Raw genomic sequence first — 24,699 nt, 5'->3', positions numbered from 1 at the left:
CTTCCCCAAAGCCTTCTTTTCTTGCTGATTGTGCGTAAGAGACATTGGTATGATTTTGACAACATCGCAATCAAGCCCTAATCCAGCAACGGCAGTTAAATATGTAAATAGAGCTCTTAGCACCAGGCAGACTACTCCTACAGCAGCCGCTAGCCATAGGCTTGAATCACTACTGGACTGCGTTCTAGTAATTTGACATGAGAGAATTTTTATGTCAGCACACATACTAGTGTCTAATGACCATGAATTATCCAATGCCTGTGACAGTGTTCCTGTGAGAAAGACAGAAAAATGGCTGTTAGATACTTAATATACATTGCTATCTGATATTCCTCCATGTGTGAACTGCCATGCACATGGACGTGTACAACTGGTATCAGGAATACAGTGATATTTATACTGCCGTGTTTAGGTGCTGGAACTTTTATATGTTTAAAACATCTTTGACTTTTTGCAAAGCCTTTGAACTCTTCTCCCTCTACCCACTCCTTGGCACCCTACATCCCATTATTTTTGAACAAAGAAGACCTAACTGTGTAGGTTATGCAAGCTTCGATCACACATGTATATGTCCATTGTAGCTCACTGCAGGCTGTGTAAATAATTTAGAAGAAATACTTATAAAACCAAGCTCATTGCAGGCTGTGGAAACAGTTTGGAAGAAATACATATAAATCCAAGTGTCATCCAACTTGGCAGCATGTGATGGGTGTTATCCCTGTCCCATCTCTAAATAGCAAATATATAGATGTCCTCTCCAGTTCTACAATAGATCTCCAAAGAACCTGAGCGTATGTCTAACTTTATGCACATTCAACTCAATGAAAGACTTCAAAACTCCACCTGCAAAAAAACTTGCTGTGAAACATCGCCTAAGTTGGCCTTTGGAATAAAGCCATTGCTTCGCAAAGCAGTGCATCCGGCTGTTCTTTATTTTGAAGATAGTCATCTGCAAAACTTCCTTGACAAATCAAGGCCTATACATAATTGGTATGAATGTATTGTTTTGTAGTACATTGTCGGTTATGTGTATCATCTGATGCCTGAAACCTCAAGGGCAGGATGTGCTCCCAAGGTCTGGAAAAAGACCACAGTCTCATTTCACATGTGTTTTTTTTTCCCCCACATTATTCTTGGATATACATCCCACACAAGATGTTTGAAGAATACTCTACCCCTGCCATAATAACTTAAAACCACATCCCTTCAGCTAGAGAAGGCCACATGCTGGCTGGTGTGTCTGTTGCAATGTGTGCCACAAGTGCTCAGAAGGAACCCACCACTCCAGGTTTTGAAGGAACAGTGCTGTGTAGCCTCTCGTGGTTTAACCCCAGCCGGCAACTAAGCATCACACAGCAGCTCAGTCATTCCCCGCTCCAGCAGGATGATGGAAGAGAGTTGGAAGAGTAAAAGTGAGAAAGCTCATGGGTTGAGATAAGAACAGTTTAATAACTGAAATAAAATTATAATAAGTTGTATTGAAAAGGAAAATAAGAGAGAGAGAGAGAAATAAACCCAAGAAAGGCAAGTGATGCAAATGAAAACGATTGCTCACCACCAACTGACCAATGCTCAGTCCCCGAGCAGCAGCCTCCCTGCCAACCTTCCCCTTAGTTTTACTGCTGAGCATGACATCATACAGTATGGAATATGCCTTTGGTCAGTCGGGGTCAGCTGTCCCAACTGTGTCCCCTCCCAACTTTTTGTGCACCCCCAGCCTATTTGACGGCAGGGCAGTGTGAGGAGCACAAAAGGCCTTGACTCTGTGTAAGCACTGCTCAGCAATAACAAAAACATCCCTGTATTATCAACACTGTTTCCAGCACAAATCACAAACATAGCCCCATACTAGCTGCTATGATGAAAATAAGTCTATCCCAGCCAAAACCAGCATATAGCCCCACCAGCTTGCCCATCATTGAGCTTTTCTTCTACACTCTGTTGATGACATCGTTCTTTGAGCTACTCTTTTCACTCAAGACCAGGCTCCTGCCATATCCAGGGACAAGGGCAGGATTTTGGGGCCAAGTTTTCCAAATCAGCAAATGTATAACAACTCAGCTGGGCACTTAGTAAGTTTTCCTAAGTACCTAAGCAGGTTAACCAGGTGTTGATCTGCTTTTCATCTTAATGGTAGCTAAGTATGAAACTTTTGCAGGTGCCTTTAAGAATTGCACTAGGCATGTGTCTTTGGTATGGAGTTCCAAGACACTTTGGAAAATCTGATCCCTTTTCTCCTAATGTAAGTGAGCAGACTTCATTTCAAAACTATGTAATACTGTGCAGAACATAAATCTTCAGCACTTACTAAAACCAAGTTATGAAGAAGGGGGGGGGGGAAGAGGCACTGAATCAAGTGCACATTTACAGTTTCTAGTAGTGGTAACAAATGCTTCTTACTCAGTACTTTATAAAGTCACAGCATTGTGCAGACATTAACTAATTAATTTAGGTTCCAGTAAAATTATGCAATTATTTTAAGTCTCCAAGTTAAAATGTTACAGCTAATAAGCCGATCTGTCTCATGCTCTAGGAGAAGCATTCTGTCCTTTCTATGTACTCCCACATGCATTTGGTCTGCAAAGGCTGCTCTTCACATTGCCATGCAGCTTGCCATGGTCAGAGTAGCTTTCACAAGATGGTGCTTCCTAATTCTGCAGATTCCAGCTGCTAGGAGAAGAAGGAATAGAAACTATTCTTGTATCTTGTCAGTGAAGGGATCATCAGGGAAGGAAGCAATGCAGGTTGGGGAGAGATGACTAGATAGTCCTCTTAATAAAGCAGATATATTGAGGCATATTGAGGAATATTGATCTTAAATAGCTTGAAAACCAATGTCATCAGTAGTTATGAGTCATTGCAGGAGAACCTAAGAGAGTTTGAAAATTTGTGCACTTATACAAGACCTTACATCACATTTCATTGTGGCTTTCAGAGTGAACCATGGAATATTAGTGACAGTACTTTTGTGTAAACTGTGTGAAAACCAGTGTGATTTCTGGCCAGATTATAAATCCATTTTGTAAATCCCAAGACTTTGTTGCTGCTGGAAGTCCCTTGCAGCCAGCCTGTGAGTGGCTGTCAGTACTTTAACATGAAGTTTCTAATTCTTTATGCATTTGAAAAAGGCACAGCTTCTTGAAGTTAGCATCCCATGGGAAGGAGAATGATGACTTTGCAGTATCTTCTAAAGCATTAGATATCACTGGCTCCTGTAGAGGCTACAATTTCATTATGGTATCACAGCTTCTCATTGCTGAGGGCATTAACAATTAACATACATACACCACAATTAAGCTGTCAAAGAGAAGAAAGTGAAGATAACCAACAATGAGAGTACCTGATAAATGGACAACAGTATGCTTGCAGGGCAAACCACTTGGATTTGTATATAGAGAGTTAATTCAGAGCCTTAAAGCACAGAGAGAGAAAGAAAATGGTTTCAAACCCGGTGATTTTTTCGCCTTGTCTTGGAGGTAGAATGCAGCAATTATCTCCCATTTTATATCTTTTGCTTGGGTTTGGCAGTGTTTCCTTAGAGCAACTGGCCATTTCAGCTAGTTCAAAGCTGTTTTGTTCTGCCATTTCAGGAAGGAAGAGCTGTTTTTTCTGACCAAGGCCCTATACATGCCTGAGAGCCTCATTTCAAATCCTTGCCCTGGGACCTACTTCTTAATGGTGAGGTTGTGAAGCATGAAGTTAATCACATTACAGTCTGTGCTACACAGAGGTGCCCTGACAGTTATTGAGGATGAAGCCTGCGCTGGAGAGACAGAAAGAGCAATAGGTGCTTAGGGAAGGAGGATGTTCTGAGACCAATTCCCAGGAGCAGACTAGGAGGATGTGCAGGAATGGAGTAGTTGCTACGGCTTAATAAGAATGGACACTAGCAACTCTTTTTTTTTTTTTTCCAAGCAGAGCAATCTCTTAGGAGAGAGATCATCTACAAGATAGAGTAACAGGACCCTGGGCCTCGGCTATGCATATTGCAGGGCATCTTTCCTGGCCCTTGGGAGATTTAGGACTGGAACTATTAGTTGCAAAGTCACTTGTGTGACTGACAGGGAATCAGATATAAATCCTCTGGCCTTGGAGGTGGAGATAGCTGGACTGGAGACAGCGTAAGACAGAGAGTCCTTAGTGTACATTTGTCCAAGAAAGGGCTTCTGTGGGAAAAAGGAAGGTACTCTCTCCTTGTAGTTTACAGAGCCAGAGAAAACCTGGGGTGAGTGATGTACAGTGTACAGAGGCTTGATTAGCTCTTGTTTCAGGACAATCTGATTCAGAAATGAAAAGAGATTCTGAGGAAAATGTCTTGGTCTTAATGGTTATTGGGTGCAGCCTTTTACCTTCCTAGCTACTGAGTTTCTCCTCTGGATTACAAGTTACCTGTCTTCATTGGTGTTTCCCAGTACAGAAAACATCCATCTTTCTTGTGGAAGGGGACGATGCCATTTGGTGACTTCATGTGGTTATTCGAAGCCCTGAGAAGGCCACTGCCCCCTCCAGTGTGTGTTCCTTGCTCCTGGCCTCATGTAAAATAGGCAGCGAACCCAGCAGCAGGGAGAGCTGTGGGGATGCTGTGGCACCAAGCCCAATCCAGTTCACTGTGCTTCACTCCTGTGCCTTTCCCACAGTGGTTTTCACTGATGTATCAAAATTTTCAGCATTATTTCCCTGGTTCTCAGGCTCTGTTGCTCCCCAGAGCTTCACAGAGCGGTTCAGCACAGGAGCTTGTGCTTCTCTGGACTCTGGGCTGGCCGTGCTCCAGAGCAGCCCCATTACAGAAAGAACAGCTTGAGGGTTACATTCAATTAGCATAAATTGCCAAAGGCCCAAAATATGTTGTAGAACCAGTGTGGATTGTTAAGCCTCAAAGCATGCTCCCTTTTTCTTGCTTCTTTTCCTTTGCTGACTTTGTGGAGGAGAAAAAGCTTAGAGCCCATTTTGTTATTCTCAGAGGAGGGATGTTCCTGCTGCAGCTGCAAGAGTGAGGCCTAATTCACCTCCTAATATCAAGGACACCTTGGGCTGTTGTTTTGTCACTGCATTTCTCGGTATCTCCTGTTCCTTCATGCCTTGTCTTTCGAACTGTAAGCATTTTGGGCTTGGGGTTGACAGTACTTGCATGTGTTGTACGTGCCGAGCATACATGTGGCTCTTCGTAATTATAACAATTAATAAGAAATACCATATGGCTAAAAATATTGTAACTCAAAAGAATTTTGGGGCCATTTTTTTTTGGTGGATATGAGTGTGTACCTCATTTAAGCCAATTATTTTCTCTATTAACAGACATTGGTTATGCCATCGTTCTGCTTTTATTTTTAGAAGTATTCAGATTATTACAGATAGTGTGAAGAATGAATGAAAAAAAGAAATCTGTCTCCTAGTACTTGTCTTTTAAAATTAAATTTCCTGGTTGAATAATCCTACATTTAATCCTCAAAGGGATGCGTCCCCTATAGGGAACGTTCTCTGCACCCTCAGGTGCCTGCTGTCAATGTCAGAAGATGGGAGATGAATCCAAATGAATTCATGAATCCAAAGACTTATTTGGAAATCAGGTGGTGTTTGATTATGACGTTACCAATACCTATCCTAACACATTTAATCACAAATGTGAGATTTATGGAGTAAAGACATGTTACTTTCATATTAGTTTGCAAATTGCAATCTGCTTTGCAGACAATGCAGCAGAATTATGACAGAGTCCCTCTTACTTGCTGTCTCATGACTTACAGGAGAGTGGGAAATCTCAGTCTTCAGTGTTTCAACGTGAAATTTTTATGTCTAGCAGAGGTGATGCTTTTCAGCATGGCATGGACAAGGGTAAAGCCTCTTTTGTCCTGTGGATTGAAGGGATTCAGGCTTTATATCAACAGAGGAAAGGAGATCACGCATGGTCCTGCTGTATCTCTGAATTCCATATTGTATGTCCCGCTTTTTGGACTGCAGGTATATTAGCACTGGCTGTGACAAGAGTTTCTGTTCCTCCTCAGTGGCTATATCGATAGGAGTGGTATGTTGCTGAGCCTGTGATCTAGTGCAAAGGATGCCTTGGTGTGTGTTTGCTCTGGGCAGCAGCATTCACAAGGGAGTGAAACTCAGACCAAGCATTTGGCTCACCTCAGTACTTAAATCTTCAAAGCAGTATTTACAGTTGATTTTTGAAGCAGTGCATGAGCTTACAGAGGTGTATTTCTCCAAAGTTTAGCTGTAAGTAGAATATGATGTTTATTGCTGTTAAGGAAGGACTATCATGCAGTATGTCCATTTCACAGATAATTTTGGAAGAACTATTTGAGAGGTATTTCAAATATTACGTAGAAATTATTGAAAAGCTTTGATTCCTGTCTGCTATCATAAGAACCAAAGCACAGATAAGTATATTTTTATTTAAAGAGTGCTCTGATACGCTGAAGGGGGACCTGGGGAGAGGTGTGCAGGAAGGTGAAAGTTTGTGTTAGTATTTTTTAAAAACAATCAAGACTTTCTTTTGTGAAGTAAAGTTGTTTTGTGGTGCCAGATGTATAAAGACATTGCTTGTTTCAACCTCCGTAGTCACTGGCAGATGAATAACAAGATAGTGAGAAGAACCGTAGACTGATCAGCAAAGCTGATTTCTACCAGTCACAGAGCTTTTGGAGATTACAGCATAGCATGAAGAATTTATCAAGGTGATTTATCTATAGTGCTTGTGAATACATTACATCCATACTCTGTCTCAACTAGTACAGAGCGGATTTCAATATCTACAAATGTATTATTAATGTTACTTTGGAAAGCAATACGTTTCTGCATAGTTTTAATGTTCTTCGTGTTCGTGGAGGTTGAACATAACTCTAAAACTCACAGTAAATCTTCTGCTATTGAAACAAATAAATCTGGGGAAAATATTAATAAAAAGACTTTTTAAAATGCCATTTCATAACAATGCTCAGTCAACCTTCCTGCTTCCAAGAGCCCCTGGCAACCAGAAATGGAAACCTCTATAAAAGAGACTTCTGAAAAAAAAAAAGGGGGAAAATCACCTATTTTGATTTTGCCTGTGGCACTGTCTTCTCATTTTGGAAACTTCCATCATGAGGTGTGCTTTGTAGAAAAGACAGGTGGAGAAAAGCAAGCTAAAAAAAGGCAACGAACAATTTCTTGTTCAGTACACGGCCTTTTCTCTGCATCCATCAGCTCTTTTGCCAAGACAGAAACAAAAAATTTACTAGGTAGATGGGGGGGAACCAAGAGCTTTTTTTTACAGTCAGCAATAACAAGACAACCATGCTAGGAAAGACTCTTAAGTTTATATGTTTTTTTCAGCCATGGGATCAGTGGAGGAGGGTTCTCCTTTCTGCTTCGCAGTGTCAAGCAGTTCTTCAGCCATTTACCTCCCGCTCACAAGAGCCACTAGCTGACTGCACTGATGTTTGACTGCTGCCCAGCCTCAGGGGTCCACGTGTCTTATTGCTCAGCATCTACAGAGCGGGACGAGTTATAAAAAGAAGTATCTCCTTTAACAAATTCCAAAGGAGGACCCACACCTAGAATTTCTTATTGCAGCATTTCTGGGTGCTCCTTCTGAAGGGCAGAGGAAGGAGTCTGGCAGAGCTGCCTGTGTTGCAGCTGGGAAGCTCTTCAGAAACTACCACCAAAGGAGGAGAAGAGCGAGGCAAGGGTAGCCCACCCAGCATGGCTGGGGAAGATTGCTCTCGGATCACTGTGGTTCCCTGCATGTCAAAGCTATAGTAAGAAAGAAAATTAAGTCATCCCGTGAGGCTAGTCATCTGTGGCTGCTTTTTCATGCAAGACAAAGCAAAACATATTTTCTACAATGCATCTGTGCAAGAGTATGAAACAGTCATGAACTTGGCAGTGAGAAAATTTTCACTTTATAAAGTTATAAGCTGCAATGGTTTCACTTTGACAGCCCTGAAATGCACAAGATATTGAACTGAGAGCTGCTCAGGTTTGGAAAATGAAAAACTGTGGCAGTTCTGGAGCGAGTTATGGCAGAATACTGTGGAAGCCTCTGGTAAATGAGCTTTAGAGATTTACATTCTTCGGCATGCTTTTCTCTGTAAGCCAATATATATTAGTGCAGCAGGCAGTATTTTTTATGCAGGAAATGTAGGATACCAATAGTATTATACTTGTCATTCTATAGGATCAAAAATGCATTACTTTATAATATGTATTCCAATTTTAAGACCCTGTTAATTTCAATGAATTGCAGGGTTTGTTTTGAAGGACACATGTTTTAATGAAGACATAAATCACCAGTCATAAGCACCTCTTCTGTCATTTTCATATATAAAATCACTAGCTGCATTAGAGGTTCACTGATATCATTCATAGTGCTTCTGGCCACTACTGAGGATGTATTTTCATGACAGGTCTGGGGCTTTGTCGCTTCTATTGAACTGTAAGAGTTACAGATCGGGAGCTGTATGTATCCAGGGGGAGACAGGTACCTCATAGTCTACTGAATTTGCCACATATTTCAGTGTTTTAAAAGATTATTTTATTGTTATTCCAATACTTAATCCATTTGTCTATTTTTCAGCATAAGAGAATTTCAACCTGTCTGCCATACATGCATTAAGCACATCTACTACCCTATGGTGCATTCATAAGGCACTGTAGAATGTTAAGATATTGCCTCTAGGGCAAGTTTGCACATGAACTGCATCAATCTTGTGTTTTCTTCATAAAATCATAGAATGGTTTGGGTTGGAAGGGACCTTTGAAGGTCATCTAGTCCAGCCCCCTGCAATGAGCAGGGACAGCTTCCCCTTCTCCGACCCCGTTTTCATTTGTAGAGGACCTTGGAACTGCTGGTGTCACAGGAGTGTGGTAGGATTGTTCAGCAGGAAAAGGGGAAATGCACGGCTTCACCCATAACTCATTCAGGCTGCTACCTCCAGGAGATGCCCGTCAGCATCAGCAAGGAGCACAACATGGAAACAGTCGTCAGTGAATTTGCGGTTGCAATAGCATTGCAAATGCCCTCTGGTGAGGGCAGTGGCATTTCAGTATTCCTGTTTCCAGGCCAAAAGCCTCTACAGACCCCGGCAAGAACTGGGAACCCATTGTTTATGTGCTCAGAGAAACATAAAGGTGATGGATATCTGTGAGTGAACTGTATACCCTGCTGTTCTGTGATCTCATGGAGAAAATCTACTGCAGTGATACATTTGACAAAAATATTGCAGAACTACTCAAGTTATTGGTGGGGAGACACTGAAGTTACCTAACTATATCTCCTACAGCCTTTGCAGACAGGCAGAGGCTAAACTGTGCTGCTAGTTTTCACCCCAAAAGAGTGCTCTGTGGCACAGTTTGGACATTATGTAAAGGGGGGACCTTAGAAATATATGTCTGACTGCTACACTTCTATAGTATTCCTGCAGCAGCCTTCTAGCTCTTTATTCACTTTTGAACTGTATTATATTTGTGGTGGCTCCTCTCTACAGCCAGCTTTTGTGATGGAAGGGATTTAATGGGTCTCTTTTTTAAAGGAGCCTTGCTTAGTTCTAATTCAGTATGCTAAAAGCATCCTTAGGCTGTTTTTAATGTATGTTGGGATTGCAATACTCTAAAACACTGCTGGAAGTGATGGAGCACCTGCAAGTTTTCATTCCTTTAATTTTATTTACTAGCATTTGAACAAGAATTAATCAGACTGTGAGGAGACTGCTGCAAAGTTTCGGTAGCTTTGTGGCTACCCAAGCTGCTTCCCTCAAAAAGCAATGTTCTTTCATTCGCCTGTGACTGTGCCTGTGCTGACAGTCACTAAATCAAAAGATTAGCGTGAACAACTGAAGCTGATCCAGCTCAAGAGAATATCTAGAATATGCAAGGAAGAAAAAAAAAAAGATTCTAAACTTTTCTTCAAAAATTATTGTTACAACTGAGATAGAAATCATTAACATGCTTTGGTAAAGAGGAGGCTCAGTAGTTATGGATCGGTCAACAAAGCAACAGTATGTCTAATACGAATGTGGAAGCACTGGAAATGAGGATTAATTTCTGGTGTTGTTTAGGCAACATTTTACAAAAGTGAACAGAGGATGAAAGAGCATGAAACATGCTGCATTTACTCTGTAACAAGAAAAAAGGTGCCACCAAAGGGAAACTCTGGGATCTATGGTGCTCTGAGTAACACTTCCAGGTTTCTTTCTGAACTTTTATCTTTGAGTGTATGAGCTGCTTGATACCAAATTGTTTCCTTGACATAAGGAATTAGTAAATATAGTTTATTATTAATGCTTTTAGAGGGTCTAAAGATCATATTCTGCCTATATTTCTGGTAGAGTAAATCCAGAGTCACACCGTTCAAATTTCTTTGATTCACTGAATGAGATTCTCAGTGCACAGAAATAAGTAAGTGCATGATTAGCTTGGTTTAAGTCATTAACACTCCACTGAAATAAATTACTATATATATAATATATATAATGCATTTATTTTATGTATTATATTTGTAAAATATGGATATGGTACAGACAAGTATGACAGATATAAACCATTAGGTGTGTGAGCTGTGACTGGCTTTCTTGTGTCCTTCTGTTCATGTTGTTGAAAACACTGTTCATTCTTCAAACCCTTGTTTTTATTAGCTTCGATGTATACAGTGTATACAATATATGCAGTACAGTGCGATAAAGAGCATAGTGACTGTGTTCACTCGCAGTGTCCATGTTTGTCCCACCAGCACTGTAATGGGTATGAATAAATAGTAGTTAATTTAGACATTTTGGGTCCTAGTAATCCTAGTAAACTTTTGATTCCACCTAAAATCGTTGCTGGGAATGCTTCTTGCCCATGATGCCTGTAAAGCTTGTAAGTAGTTGAGCAACTGATACACTGTGACTGGTGTTTTTTACACCACACAGAATCATTTTCTAGTGTCCTGTTGTGGATGAATATATTCAGTAAGCCACAGTGTCATGAACTCATTGTTTTATTCTTCTTTTATACATAATTATAAACTTAGGACATATCTGCAGTGGGAAAAAAAACCCTGGATTAGTTGCTTAGATTCAGACAATAGTGAAGACAAAGCAGGTTTTAATTGAAGTTAGGACATGGTCAGATAAAGCTCATCATTTAGGCACAACTTTACTGCAGTTATTAAAATACTGATACTGTATTGCAAACCTGTTGATTTAGTAGAACAGGTATTTGCAAAAGTTTAAGCTAGTAGGTACCCATTAAAACATCTTTGTAAGGATGTTCCTCCTGTTTAGCGGAAGCATATACGGAAGGTCTGTTGCAAGTCCTTTTTCACATGCAGCTATTCCACCTGAAATCCCTCTTAATTTATCTTCTGATCTTTGACAACTGCTTTCTTTTGCTAGTACAGACATTCAGGCATTGTTTGAAGACAGCTGGTGCGATCAGCTCCAGATTCTCCTCTTGATTGCTCTGATAACTTCATTTTGAGGATAAAATATGTAATTTGGTAGATCATTTAAATTTACACTGGTGTTAAATGTGATTTGGTTCCTTGAACACCCATTCCAAAGAGAAAACTGATCTACTGAATTACTTTAATGTTTTCATATGTCTTCCTTGCTGCATTTGCTTTACATTTTGCCTGCTTATGGTAGTCTAGATACTAAGCAGCTCTCTAAGCTGGTTGATTGTAATGTGAGAGACCAGTAGCAGACACCTGGCAGGGATAGGATGCTTCACAGGAAAATGATCCCCTGAAGTATACCAATTTTGCAGCCATACGAGCGGTGCACAGCCCAAGGAGGAAAGTTGTATGGAGTGACAGATGGATGCCTCTGGTTGACTTCTCTGCAGGTGCAGGAGGAGCAGATGGCAGGCACGATAATGTCCAGCCATATGATGTTATGTACCTTTGCCCCCTCAGCCTGGCTGTGAATAGTAGTAAGTAAGGCTGGGGTCTTGTGAGTTACCGTATCATGGCACAATGTGCTTCTCTCAGCGGAGCAAAAAGGAAAAAGAAAACACAGCCTCGCTGCTGTGTGTCTCACAGCAGACACAAACATTTCTGGTAATTCAGACACAGATACGGTTATGAACAATTAGAAGAAGAATAATGTTACACATTATTTCTTCTTCTGAGGCTCTTGTTGGTGTTTCGTGCAGATAAACCGAACAGCTCGTACCTCATTAAGTGAGATCCAGAAATGAATCACCCTTAGCTACTTCTGTGCTTGGTGTACTATAAACATTTGTCATAGGCAGAAACAGGTAGTGTAACCAGGGGCGTAATTAGTTTCTCTGCCTGTTTCGCAGGTGGGAAGCCGAATCTATGCAGGGAAGAAACTCACGAGTTGCTTGAAGACCCTCAGCAAGTTGGTGGCAGAGCAGAGCTGGAATGCCAGCTCCAGCCAGTCCACCAGCCACCGGGCCACCTGGCTGTGGCAGCGCCGTGCAGCCAGCCTATGCACAGGGTCCAGGCGTCCCATAACTGGGAGCTCTTAGTGCACCTGAGCTGGAAGCATCAGGTTGGGGGTTTGGGTGTGGCTGGATGATTGGACTCATGTTGCAGAAACATCAGGAGAGTGGTCTTTCCTGTGTAATTACTGGTTGTTGTATGTTTTTGGTGAACACAGACACAAATTTTGAAGTTTTGCCTCAAACCACATTTTGTTTTCTTTGACAGGACTTAGTTCAGATGATGACTTGATCAAAGCAGGAGAGTGATGATTTGATCTGAGATTGCTTTCATTTCTCTGACTGATGGCTGAGTAGTTCTCCTTCCTTCTTGGATGACGTAATGCCTGACCATGAACAGACATTAATCTCTACTGAGAACATTTTGTATAATGGAAAATGGAAAGAAAATTAATCCAGGCTTTTTTGCAGGTTTTGGCTTTCTTCTTCCATAGCAGAAAGAACTCAGTCTTTTATAGGAAGGGTCCTCGTTCTCCCTTTTTTGGCCCCAGCCATCAAGGAGATAAAAGGCTTGATGTAGCGAAGTGTTAGATATAGCAAAGTGGCTGTACAGTCAGGGTATAGCGACCAGGCTAATCTCTGGTATGACAGACCCCACTGACTACTGCGGAGCCCTAAAGTCTCCACATCAGCAGTCTTGCCTACAGTAATGGAATAATAGAAGGAAACCTTAATTTCAGGAAACTTCTTCCTCTCACCTATGAACAGACCCAACAACCTCTCTCTCACCTTTCAGGAGGAAATCCATATGTAGAGATAAATGGGGCTGTTTAAGGTGAATAGGGTGAAGTTACTACAGCCATAAGAGTTCCTCTCAGATACAACATTGTCAAGGTTGTGCTGTCCATCCTCAAGTGCCAGGGACAAGGGCACTAATGTTGGGGAAATCTTTCTGCAGTTTGGAGCGTGTCCAAAAAAGAGCAACAAAGCTGGTGAGGGGTCTCGAGAACAAGTCTTACGAGGAGCGGCTGAGGGAACTGGGGTTGTTTAGGCTGGAGGAGAGGAGGCTGAGGGGAGACCTTATCGCTCTCTACAACTACCTGAAAGGGGGTTGTGGTGAGGTGGATGTTGGTCTCTTCTCCCAAGTAACTAGCAATAGAATGAGAGGAAATGGCCTCAACTTGCCCCAGGGGAGGTTTAGATTGGATATTAGGAAAAATTTCTTTGCTGAGAGAGTGGTCAAACACTGGAACAGGCTGCCCAGAGGGGGTAGTGGAGTCCCATCACTGGAAGTATTCAAAAAACGTGTGGATGTGGCACTTCAGGACATGGTTTAGTGGGCATGGTGGTGTTAGGTTGACACTTGGAATTGATGATCTTAAAGGTCGTTTCCAACTTTAATGATTCTGTGATTATTTCTAGTCATAACAATAGTCCTGTTATGTTCAAGCAGGGGAAGGGCTTATTTCTCAAATCCTGTACAGACCTATGCAATCCCATCTTGGATCCTAATGCATTCAAAATCTGAACAGAGGGAAGATGAGCAAAAGCATTATTTTAGCCTTGGAAAACTGAAATGATGTAGGAATTGGCTTTCCCAATATTGCAGGGAGGTCTGGTAGATCTAAACTCCACCCTCAAGGCCAGGCCCAGTGCTTTAGTCCAAGTTCTTCACGCATTTTATCAAACAGTCTAATTTAACGAACTAAGGGAAAAATGTTCCAGTGTTAATTTCTCTTTCTGGTCTTCAGGATTGTAAAAAGAATAACTAAGGAGCAAAGAGTAAACGACTTGATTTTTATTTCACTCAGAACTGTATAGTACGTGTAAGCAATGCAGATAGGCGCGGCGTAAGTAATAGCACTCTGCTCCCGTAGGGAGCTTATCTTCTGGGGAGGCAGAAGTCCCCTGCTGTTTCCACATAATCTCTATGGCTTTTTAAGGGAGAAAAGCAACATGTAGTTTCTATTCAGAAAGGGAGGCTTTGTACTTATCACCAAAGCAGATGAAGTACAGGTAAAATGTGCCTGTTGAGCACATAGTAAGACATCATTACTTGCCACAGGACAATGAAAAGGTATATTTCTTTCCCTTTTTAGTGTACACTGAAACCTTTGCCCCTGCTCTTGTCATCGTCATTAGAAGCTAGCCAATAATGTAATAAAACATAACATAACATAATATAAATGAGGACAGACTTTTTATCAGAGCCCATAGCAATAGGACAAGGGGTAATGGTTTTAAACTAAAAGAGGGCAGGTTTAGTCTAGACCTAAGGAAGAAATTTTTCACAATGAGGGTGGTGAAACACTGGCACAGGTTGCCCAGAGAGGTGGTAGATGCCCCATCCCTGGAAACATTCAAGGTCAGGTTGGATGGGGCTCTGAGCAACCTGATCTAGTTGAAGATGTCCCTGCTCATTGCAGGGGGTTGGGCTAGATGACCTTTAAAGGTCCCTTCCAACCAAAAAATTATAATAAATATAATATAATATAATATAATATAATATAATATAATATAATATAATATAATATAATATAATATAATATAATATAATATAATATAATATAATATAATATAATATAATATAATATAATATAATATAATATAATATAATGTAATGTAATGTAATGTAATGTAATGTAATATAATATAATATAATATATTTTTGTAGCACTCACTGGATAGACTGAGCACATACTGAAATGCTTGTGTGCATCTCTTCCTTGCTCACTTCCCTGGGAGAGATGAGATTGCACTGATTTATACATTTTTGTCCTATTAAGAGTCACAGATTCAAATCCTCCTTGTTTATATTGGGTGGCTTTGGCTATATTGGGTTTTCTTACTGCCTCCTGTACTTTTTTTACTGAGTTTCCTTATCTTTCATGTATTTTTGTTCTTGTTCTGTGGATTCTCGTTGCCTCTCCTATTTGCTTAGCTCACTGACCCTGGCCAGTGGCATTACCGTGCTGAGTAATGGCGAGCGAGGAGGGATGTCTTGGCTTAAGCATGGCAGAGCAGGGCTGAGACGTCGTTCTGAATAACTGGATCCACTGCCAACTCCCTTGGTTAAATTTCCCATTTAACCTTGAAAGACTTCATTCGTCTTTTGCCTCGTTTCCGCATCCCTGCACCCTGTCTTGCCCACCTCCTGTGCAGAGACTGGGATGTGCAAACATGGCAGAGCTGGTGGCCATAAGTAATGTGGTGGTTTAATGTCTTCTTGTGGGTTTTCTTTTTAAATTGAAGCTAACTTCCCTTCAGCCATGCTCTCAGATGAAAAGGCCTTTAAGAATTGGTGAGTTTAGCAGGAAAGGAGACACTTACTCTGTGTGAACCTGAGTGCACCCTGGAAGCTCCTCAGAATGAGCATATTTGAAGAAAACAACAGTTCACTTTTCTGAGAAAATAATGATTTCAAGTCTCATCAGAGCATCCTCAGACCTGCCCTGTTCCTCTGGTTTGTATTGGTTTGCAAATAGCAGTTAAACAGACTTTCATGCTGGCCCTTTGGGATCACTTATAAACCAAACCCTAGACTTGTTTTCTTTTGTACCATATGTGCATAGAGTGACTGGCATGATTAAGACCTTGCGTGTATGGAGAGAGAGATAGAGAAAAACAAGGGTTTGCTTATCAGCTCAAGAGAGTTGTCCTGCTCTGGCTGTGGCTCCTGGGGACACAGCGTATCAGGTATATGTGAGTTTAAGATGTTTGACTGTACATTGTATGAGCACGTACTGTAATTGTGAGAGAAGGGATGCTTCTTCTAACCTTATGCTTACGAAGTATTAGGTGCCATGTAACCAAGCACGGTCATACTCATTAGTTTGATACTCTGCTATTAAAGGCTGATTTTATAAAACTGCTTATTAGCACAGAATCGCAGACACTGGAAACAGAAAAAAAATATTAGGACCTATAGTCTATTTTTACATTCTGCCAGTTGTCTCCAGATGTTCACACATCATATTTTCCAGCCCTAATACACTCCTTTCTTTAATCACACCTCTGAATTTTAAGAGTTACCAAGACATAACAATTTAATATCTATTATTATCTCTCCCAACACCTCATGACTATGCAGGATATGAAACCTAAGTTCTATAACACAGAGCTAGAATTAGTGGAAAAGCCCACAAAATTTTTCCCTATCTCCTATTTCTTCTTTTCTTCTCATCTGTATATCTTTGGTTTTGGTTTTGGTATTGAGGTCCATTTATTTCACATTGACCCACATGTTCCACTCCTGGTGTGTTGTTTATATGCAGATGTAAAATGCAATGGGCAGATACTCTAGTGCATTACAGAAATTGTCCAGGGAGAGTCAAAGGTTTCAGTAAATAGACTACATCTTTTGGGACTCTTGATACCTCAGACAGTATCACTTGATATTGATTAAAAACATGATTAGTAGTGAACTTCCCCTTTTGTTCCTTCTTTACACAAAGCTGGAGGTAGCTTGAAATGCCTGCTTGAGGAACCTTTCCTAATAACAGATTAATATATTGCTTCATATATATAATAATTACTACTATCTACTGCCAGTGGAAAAGCATGTTGCGCTTCTTCCTGCTGATAAGATGATGAACATCTTAAAATGATGATATTTAATTTGTCAGCATTAGTATTCAGAGTGAACACAGCTTTGTAATGAGTCATAACATATTGCTTCCAGAGCTGGAACTGCTGCTTATGCATTGCGCTGGTAAAATTTAAAAGGTTTTTTTGTTGTTGTTTTTTATTTTTTTCTGTACTAGAAGCATCAGCAATTTTAAATCAAATCTCAGGCAGGCATGAAGGTAACTTGTAACTTTAAAAATGAGGCATTCTTATGACTCTTTCCATCCTTTCATAGCCATATATTCAGTGGAATTTGATTATTTTCTTTCCTTGCGCTCCTAATTCTCAGACTGTAAACTCCCACTAACCGATTCACTGCTGCCTAATGTGTGTCTGCCAAAATTACTATGGTGTCCCTTTACAGGCCAAGCAAGAGCAAGGTCCCTGGCACCAGGTGCTGGCTCTAGAGTGAGAATTAGGTAGTCTGTATCCCCATCCATGTACCTTCACCTCCTGTCATACTAGGTGTTTCAGTAAATTCATTTGGGAATCTGGCAAGGGAATGGGAGATCATACATGGACAGATTCGTCTGTACAGATAGCAAAGCAATTAGTTCCAATTTAAGACAACAGTCATCCAAGCTGCTCTGTGCGGAGCCAAATTGAAGTATACCCAAGGCAGATTGCAGAATGTGAGCCTAGATTTGAAACATCGATATTCTTAGAACTTTTCTTTTTTATTTAATTATTATTTACTATTTGTTTATTTTGTAGCTGTTCTCCCCTCCTTCATTAAGCAGAGCATTTCCATTAAAATCAGCCAGTCAACTTGTGTAAGCGTGGCAGAATCAAGCTTTCTATATTAGTAATAAAGAATACATTTATGGGACATTTTTTCCACAATGAAATGCCAGCTCTTCTTTCCACCAGGAGAGACTGGCTGTTCCATGACAACTGGAATAGAAATACGTTTTTTCCGTTGAAACATCCTAAAGAGACTCATAACAATGAGGCCCACTCAAGACTGTTGAGAAGGAATTGGTGTTTTTTAATAAAGTATTCTGACAATTTTAGACTGGGCTATTTTCTGAAACAGTAGGGCAGCCAGTCTCTGAAAACCCAAATACAATCCGGCAAAGAATTAACTTCTGCTTTATAGCTGCTAAATTGAATTATCACTGGAGGGGAAAAAAAGACCCCAACAGTTTGCCCAGACATTGATTCTCTGTTGTTGTCAAAACCCCAGCTGTTCTGTGAAAAGGAGTAGTGGGGTCAACACATCGCTCTTGTTCCACACCAACGAGGATCAATACCTGCAGTATAATTCAGGTACTTGTAATTACAAGGTCTTGGCAGCTTTGCCTGCAGGTTAAATAACAGTCAATGACAAGTTAGTAGTTTTCTTTTTCCTGAAAGCCACAAAATGTGCTGGTTTTGCTTCTTTTCTAACAAGAAGAGATCTTTGATTCCTGGCATTTTTAAATTGCATGCTCTGCAGACCGGTGGGTCTACTGAGGGTGGGTGCACGGGGTTAACTCTGGCACCATTTACACCAAGGAATCACATTTCTTTGCTTCTCATGCAGCCTGTAATTAATTCTATTTTATAATGTTAAGAGAAACAGATTCTGTGGATCATGATGGGAACAGGGAGAGGCCTTTCCAGTGACCGGGACCAATTTCCCTTTCACGAGCAGGACGAGGCTGTTTCCAGAGCAGCAGCGTGCGCTGGTGAGTGGGATGGCAGCTCTGGAGCCAAATCATCAACACTCCAGCATATGTGCCGGAGAGCTTTCAAATGGATTGCTGCTGCTCCTAGGTTTCAAGTGCTGTCTCTAAATTCTCACCTGCATCAGCTGTCACTGTGGATTAAATTATTCCTGTCCTTGCATGGCCATACAGCGGGACGAACCATGAGGCTCCTTCTGTAGCCATGCAGGCAGACATGCCTACGTAACTCTTGTGTCATGTGGAACATCTCTGTACGTAAAAAATGGTGGTGTGGTGCTAATCAGCACAAAATAAAGGCAGCATGGCCTGCTGCCCCAGGAGACCTCACGCGGGGGCAATTGGAGCCCAGCTGTACGCAGCCCAGCACCGCACACTGACTTCCAAGAGCCCAGAAACTAACCTAGTGGGTATAGACTCTGTGCATGCATCAGTTGGATTTCATCCGTTGGATATTAATGAGCGCTGCTGAATGGTCCCGATTTATAAAGTATTAAGGAGGAGGAAAAAAATGCCGAGTAACATTAGTCTGTGAATGCTGAATGCTTTTCCTGACATTCCGGGCAATCTGTGGCACTGGAAGAATCTACAGACGGATGTCCTCCTACATACTCCCTGCGAGTATGTTCATGTTAAACATTTTATATTATGGTAAATATTTCACCCTGCATTACAGGGAAAAACAATCAGATTTCTTGCCTCGCTCTCCCTATCCAGAACCTCTCAAAAGCCTAATATCCGCCTGATATCTGATGTGCCCTTCCAACAGGGTTTTCCCTGTCTTTGGAACAATGCAGCAGCTTCAGAAATTTAGTTGTCTGTCATGACAGTACCTTCATCTGGAGAGCCTTAGAGCACAAGTATATATGGAAAGAAAAATTCCCGAACTTCAAACAAAAATATATTGTTAATTACCAGTAATGGAAACTGAAAGAAAATCCCTGGCTCACCCTTGCAAATAATATTTATGCTCCTGCCTTCTGTTTCATCTGAAAAAAATAGCATCGCTAGCAGCATCTAAAAATCACGCTCTGTATTGACAGAGAAGGAAGTGTGCCACCCAGCAAATAACAACTTACAACCGTCAGCAGTACCTAAAACCTACTATCTTTAGAGGTCTCTCATCTTAGAATTCACTAAACCAAACCAATACTTAGCTGGTGAGACCAGATGAAGTAATAGATGAACTACAGACTGTCCCTGCTGTGGACAGCTGGTAAAGTCATTTAACTTCTAGCTGGAGATTTATGTGCTGAGTTTCACTTAAACATCCCTGAATACAGAAGCACAGAAAAGGATTCTATCTATCTATCTATCTATCTATCTATCTATCTATCTATCTATCTATCTATCTATCTATAATTCTTACATGTTTTAGAGAATGAGAACCTACTTCTGAGTCAGAGAGTTTTCAAGTTTGTGTTGTTCTAATAAAGTATAAATTACTTCGTATATCAAGTTCACAAAAAATTGAAGGACAGTAAGAGCAACAAAACCTCAGATTTTCCATATAGATTAGGAATGAAGCTGCTTAACAAAATGGAGACATCTTTCAGGAACAATATTTTTTGAAAAAGTTTGAGATCTCTGTAACCTCTCTGCAATTACGGGATAGACAACTAATTGGAATTTTGAATTTTTACTTACGCAGAAAATCCACACTGATCCTTGTTTTCACTGAAACATTTGCCTTTGGAACTGTTTTGGATCATCTTTTGCTAGGAATGCCTAGGACAGGATTTTCAACGAAATATTTGCAACAGAATGAGGAAACAGAAGTCCCTTGAGTATAAATGAAGGCATTAGCAATTGTTATTGTAATAACAAAGAAAGGTGCGTCCCCTCTTGGCAAATTCCTGTTGTTTACTTATCTCATGTGCAGCTCTCTGGTGTTTTATTTGAAGAACATTTATTGATTGTTCCTCATGAACAACCATATTGTATTGAATGAAAAGGGTCATCATGTTTGATATACTGCCCTCAAACCCTTAAGCTTAGCACATCCATCCTGGTTGCATTTTTTCCCCACTGCTTCTATTCATTAGTTTTAATGGCCACTTTGAAAACTGCATGATTAGAAGCTGATTGTGCTTAGTTCTTTTTTTTTTTTTTTAAATGAGGGAAGAGCTCTTATATTATAGGAACATACCAGCTCATCCAATTTGGCACATCTAACGTCTAAAGATGGGTGTATCTAATCTGATACTATCTTCCTGAGAATGGCCAATATACTAGACAATATAGAAGAGAGTATAGGAGGTTCACTAGGGAACAACTGCTAGGTTAACTTAGCTTAATGACTGACTTTTGTCCTGAAATTACAGTTTATTGTTCCATTTTAGGCTATTTAGATTAGCAGTGTGCAGTTTGTTTTTTTTTTTCTAGATAGAGCTAGATTAGTTCTGTTTGAGTCTTATTAAATTCCTCTTTCTACAAGGATAACACAAGCTAATTGTGTTTATCACACTATTCCTCTCCCCTTCTGTTCAGGACCATATACCAACTTAGTTTTATTTCTACATTGTCTCAGTTTTCAAATATCTTGCTATTCCAGATGTCTAGAAATTATGGAATGCCCAGAGAGAATAAATAGGAATGTTAGATTTACCTTTTCTGATTATTAATGTGCAGAACTGTCTCGCAATCTCTTCTGTGCATGTCTTCCCTAAGCCTTAAATCTTCATCCCTTCAATTTATCCTTGTAAAAACCTTAACAACTTTAATTATTTTTAACATCAGTCACATTTTGCTCCTGCCAGAAAACACGAGGTATTGATAATCTGGGGGCTCAGCACAATACTCTTTATCTGATTGTATCTATTCCTGATTTGTATTCATCTATACTTCTGCTTCAGCATACCAAGCAGAATATTGGCTACATACTTAAAAAGGAGAACAGGACAGGTTGTAATGTTACTTGATAATTGTATAAATGAATCATAAGCCCAAGAAGTGATGTTTTACCAATCATCACCTAATTGAACGGAGACTTATAAATAATTGGGGCGGTATGACCTCTGCTTGAAGAACGTAGTCCTGCTCCTTTAGCGTAACTGTAATTCTGCTGCCTGAGTCATCAGCTCCCATGCTGCCTGTTGTTCTCCAGATGACGGTGCTGTACACATGCATCATGCAGCACTGACACAAACACAGTTTATTAAGCCACTTTCATCTCTGGAAAGTAAATGCTACTGCTGATGCCTGCTGCAAAGTCATCTATATCAGCTGAAAAAGTTCCGCTATTGTTGTCATATTATAGGCCATAATCCTTCAGAGCTCTGGAAAGAGAAAACAGTGCCAGCTACTGGTTGAATTGAAAAATGGGCTATTTTGGGGATTCCTAGTATGCATTTTGGCTTTTTTTTTTTTTTTTTAATTTCGTCCTCAGCAAAAAGTCTATTCTACAGCAATAAATTTAAAATACGTATTTCCATCTCCTTGGCATCAGTGGGACTAATTGCACTAATGCAATTTTGATTTATATCAAAATGCTGCCTGAATAGATGTCAGGTGTGGGTACATGTCCTCCATTCCATGCCATGTGAATTCTTCGTTCCTGATACATTAAGCAGATACACCTTGTGGAATGATTGTCCTCTCTAAACCAGCTGCAAACAAACTGCATTTTGCTCACCACTGTCAGGTCATTTCTTTCTTATTTTATTTTTAGTGGGAAGTGCGAAAGGGCCAGATGGTGCCTGACAAAGGACAGCCTTGTGAGATTTTGTCCAAACAAGATCCCAGAACATCCATTTCTGAGCAGGAAATTTCTTTATATACGACTTTATCATGCATTTCAGTGAGCAAATTCAACACCTGCTGCATTTACCCTTACCCACAAAAACTGTCCTTCGGGGGCTCAGCTCAGATTTTCAGGGAACTTTCTAGCCTTAAAAATTGTGGGAAAAGCTCAAGAATGTGACCTCAGTGTCACAGGACACCCCACTGTAGACAAGCCTTAGGTGATTGATCTCCTGCTCTGTTTTGGGATGTTTTGAAGCACGCCCAATTTGCACACTGACCCTACTTGCAACCTTATCACCAGCCCATGCAGATGGCAGATGCTTTCCAACAGACACATACGTGTGTGGATTTTGCTAGAGCTGGATTTTACAGGAAGGTTTCCTGGCTCACTGCTCTCACCAGTCTTCTTTTTCTCACCGTAACAAGATCTCTCCTCTGGGAGACGCAGCTATTTCCAGCTTCCATCCCTCTTTGAATTCCCAAGTTACTGTGAGACAGCCCATTTCAGAAAAGCAAGATCAGCTCAGGAGCAGTATCTCGCACTAGATGCTGTGGCGCGCTGTGGCTCGGTGCTCTCGGTTCGTGCTAGTTTGGAGCCTCAGCCACCAAGATGCCCAGCCCCTCTGGGAGCTGGAGCCCTGAGCCAAGAGACCTGAGCTGGGAACCACTGCTCGTCACGGGTTAAGAACCAGCTATCAAGGGTCTCCCAAGCCAGTCTGCTCCATGGTACCTTTAGGAAGCCAGTGACAAAAGTGGCTTTTACACACGTGAGATAATGTGTGATAATCTAGCCTCCATTATTCCACTCCACAGCTCCTTTTTAGCTGTAAGCTAGAGTCAGTCACTGTGGGGTGAATGTATGACTGAGACAACTCAAAAACAGACTACAGTGTCTGTGTAATAGGCTTTGACTCTGCCTAAATTTGCAAATAGCCTGAGATACTGACTTAGAGCAAATATGAACTAGCCCATTCACCTTACTGGGATGTTTAGAAACAAAAAGCACAAAATGAAGCACTGAAAAAATTGGAGGACAATATAGATAAAAGGAAATTGTGTTTCAAAAATAAGCCAGAATAATAATAGTGCCCATGTTGAATGATTCATTTTCCTATTTAGTCCAATAGTCATATATATTAAAATAATCTGCAGCAGTCCCACAAATGTTTTAGTATATAGGTGCTTTGCAGCAAAGCTTGAGCCTTGCCATCTGACAACTGTTATGGTCATGGCTGTGATTCATATGTCTATGGTGTATGCCTGAATATCTCTGAGTGTATGTGAGTATTTGAAAATCAGCCTTTGACTTACAAGAAGATAACCATCACAGAGGAGCCAAATCCCTTGACGGAACTGTTGAGCAACACAGACGTGCACAAAAATCAAACTAAACAGAAGACCAACGTCTAGAATCCCAGTCTCTGTCTGATTCTTCAAGACCTCTCTTATATCAGTGTTTCGTGAAGGATACCTGTTTGTCATCTCTGCAGAAGGAGGTCCTCTCCTGACCTTCACAGTGGAGAGCTCAGAGGCAGCAGTAATGCACAGTTCCCTGCCCGCTGTAATTCTCTACAGCAAACTGGAAGGTCTGCCGTGGGGACAGGTATTCATCACCCAGTGTCACCTTGGCTTCTTTCAAAAAAACCAAAAAAAAACCCCAAACAGTTCTTCATAGCAAAAATACAACAAGTTTTTGGTTGTTATTTATGGAGACTGTTGTCAGTTTTGATTGTGTCAACAACTTGGAATGCTTCTGAATATCGGTCTCTGCTTCACTAGTTGTTAACAGCTGCCAACTGTATATTCTTCATGTAGACCATGTTTTATCATCAGATAAAATGGCAATATTGACTCCAAATAATGATCTATTTAGCACTGTGTCCTGGTCAGGCCCATATCAAAATATTCTGAAGCTTATTGATACCTCATGGGTTTTTTATACATTATGGGTTTTTTATATGGATGAAGGTGGCTCTAATGTAGATCTTTGCGTTAGTATCAGAGCACTGGGGTATGCTTTGAAGCTTTTGTCCCCGAGTATTTTCTCCTCTGCCCAAGACAATTTTTCCTACGGTCATGTACAAACAGTAGCACACTGATGGATAAACAGTATTCCTGCTGTGTCCTGTTTGGGGGCTGTGATTATCACTCAACAAATAACTGGATACCCTGCTGGGACAATATTTAATGTTACCTTGGTGTACAGGAGCTGATTAATTGAATGACCCTGTAATCGGGTATTACATTTCAATAGGATTTTATTGTTTTGTCTTCCCTCTGTTGGGCACTTGGA

At 40.7% G+C, this 24,699-nt stretch overlaps 1 protein-coding gene across 1 annotated transcript in view; it reads left to right on the top strand.

Annotated features, from left to right (window-relative positions):
- The window catches only part of TMEM108 (transmembrane protein 108), a gene marked incomplete at its 5' end in the record, with an annotated part of 88,523 nt that overhangs the window by 6,798 nt on the left and 57,026 nt on the right, over window positions 1-24,699 (top strand). The gene's annotated exons all lie outside the window — the stretch shown is intronic.

The sequence above is a fragment of the Phaethon aethereus genome (genome assembly GCF_964289735.1).
Source record: "Phaethon aethereus genome assembly, chromosome: 2".
NCBI classification, from domain to species: domain Eukaryota; kingdom Metazoa; phylum Chordata; class Aves; order Phaethontiformes; family Phaethontidae; genus Phaethon; species Phaethon aethereus.
The sequence above is the reverse complement of the archived record's forward strand: the minus strand, read 5'-3'. Positions and strand labels throughout refer to the sequence as shown.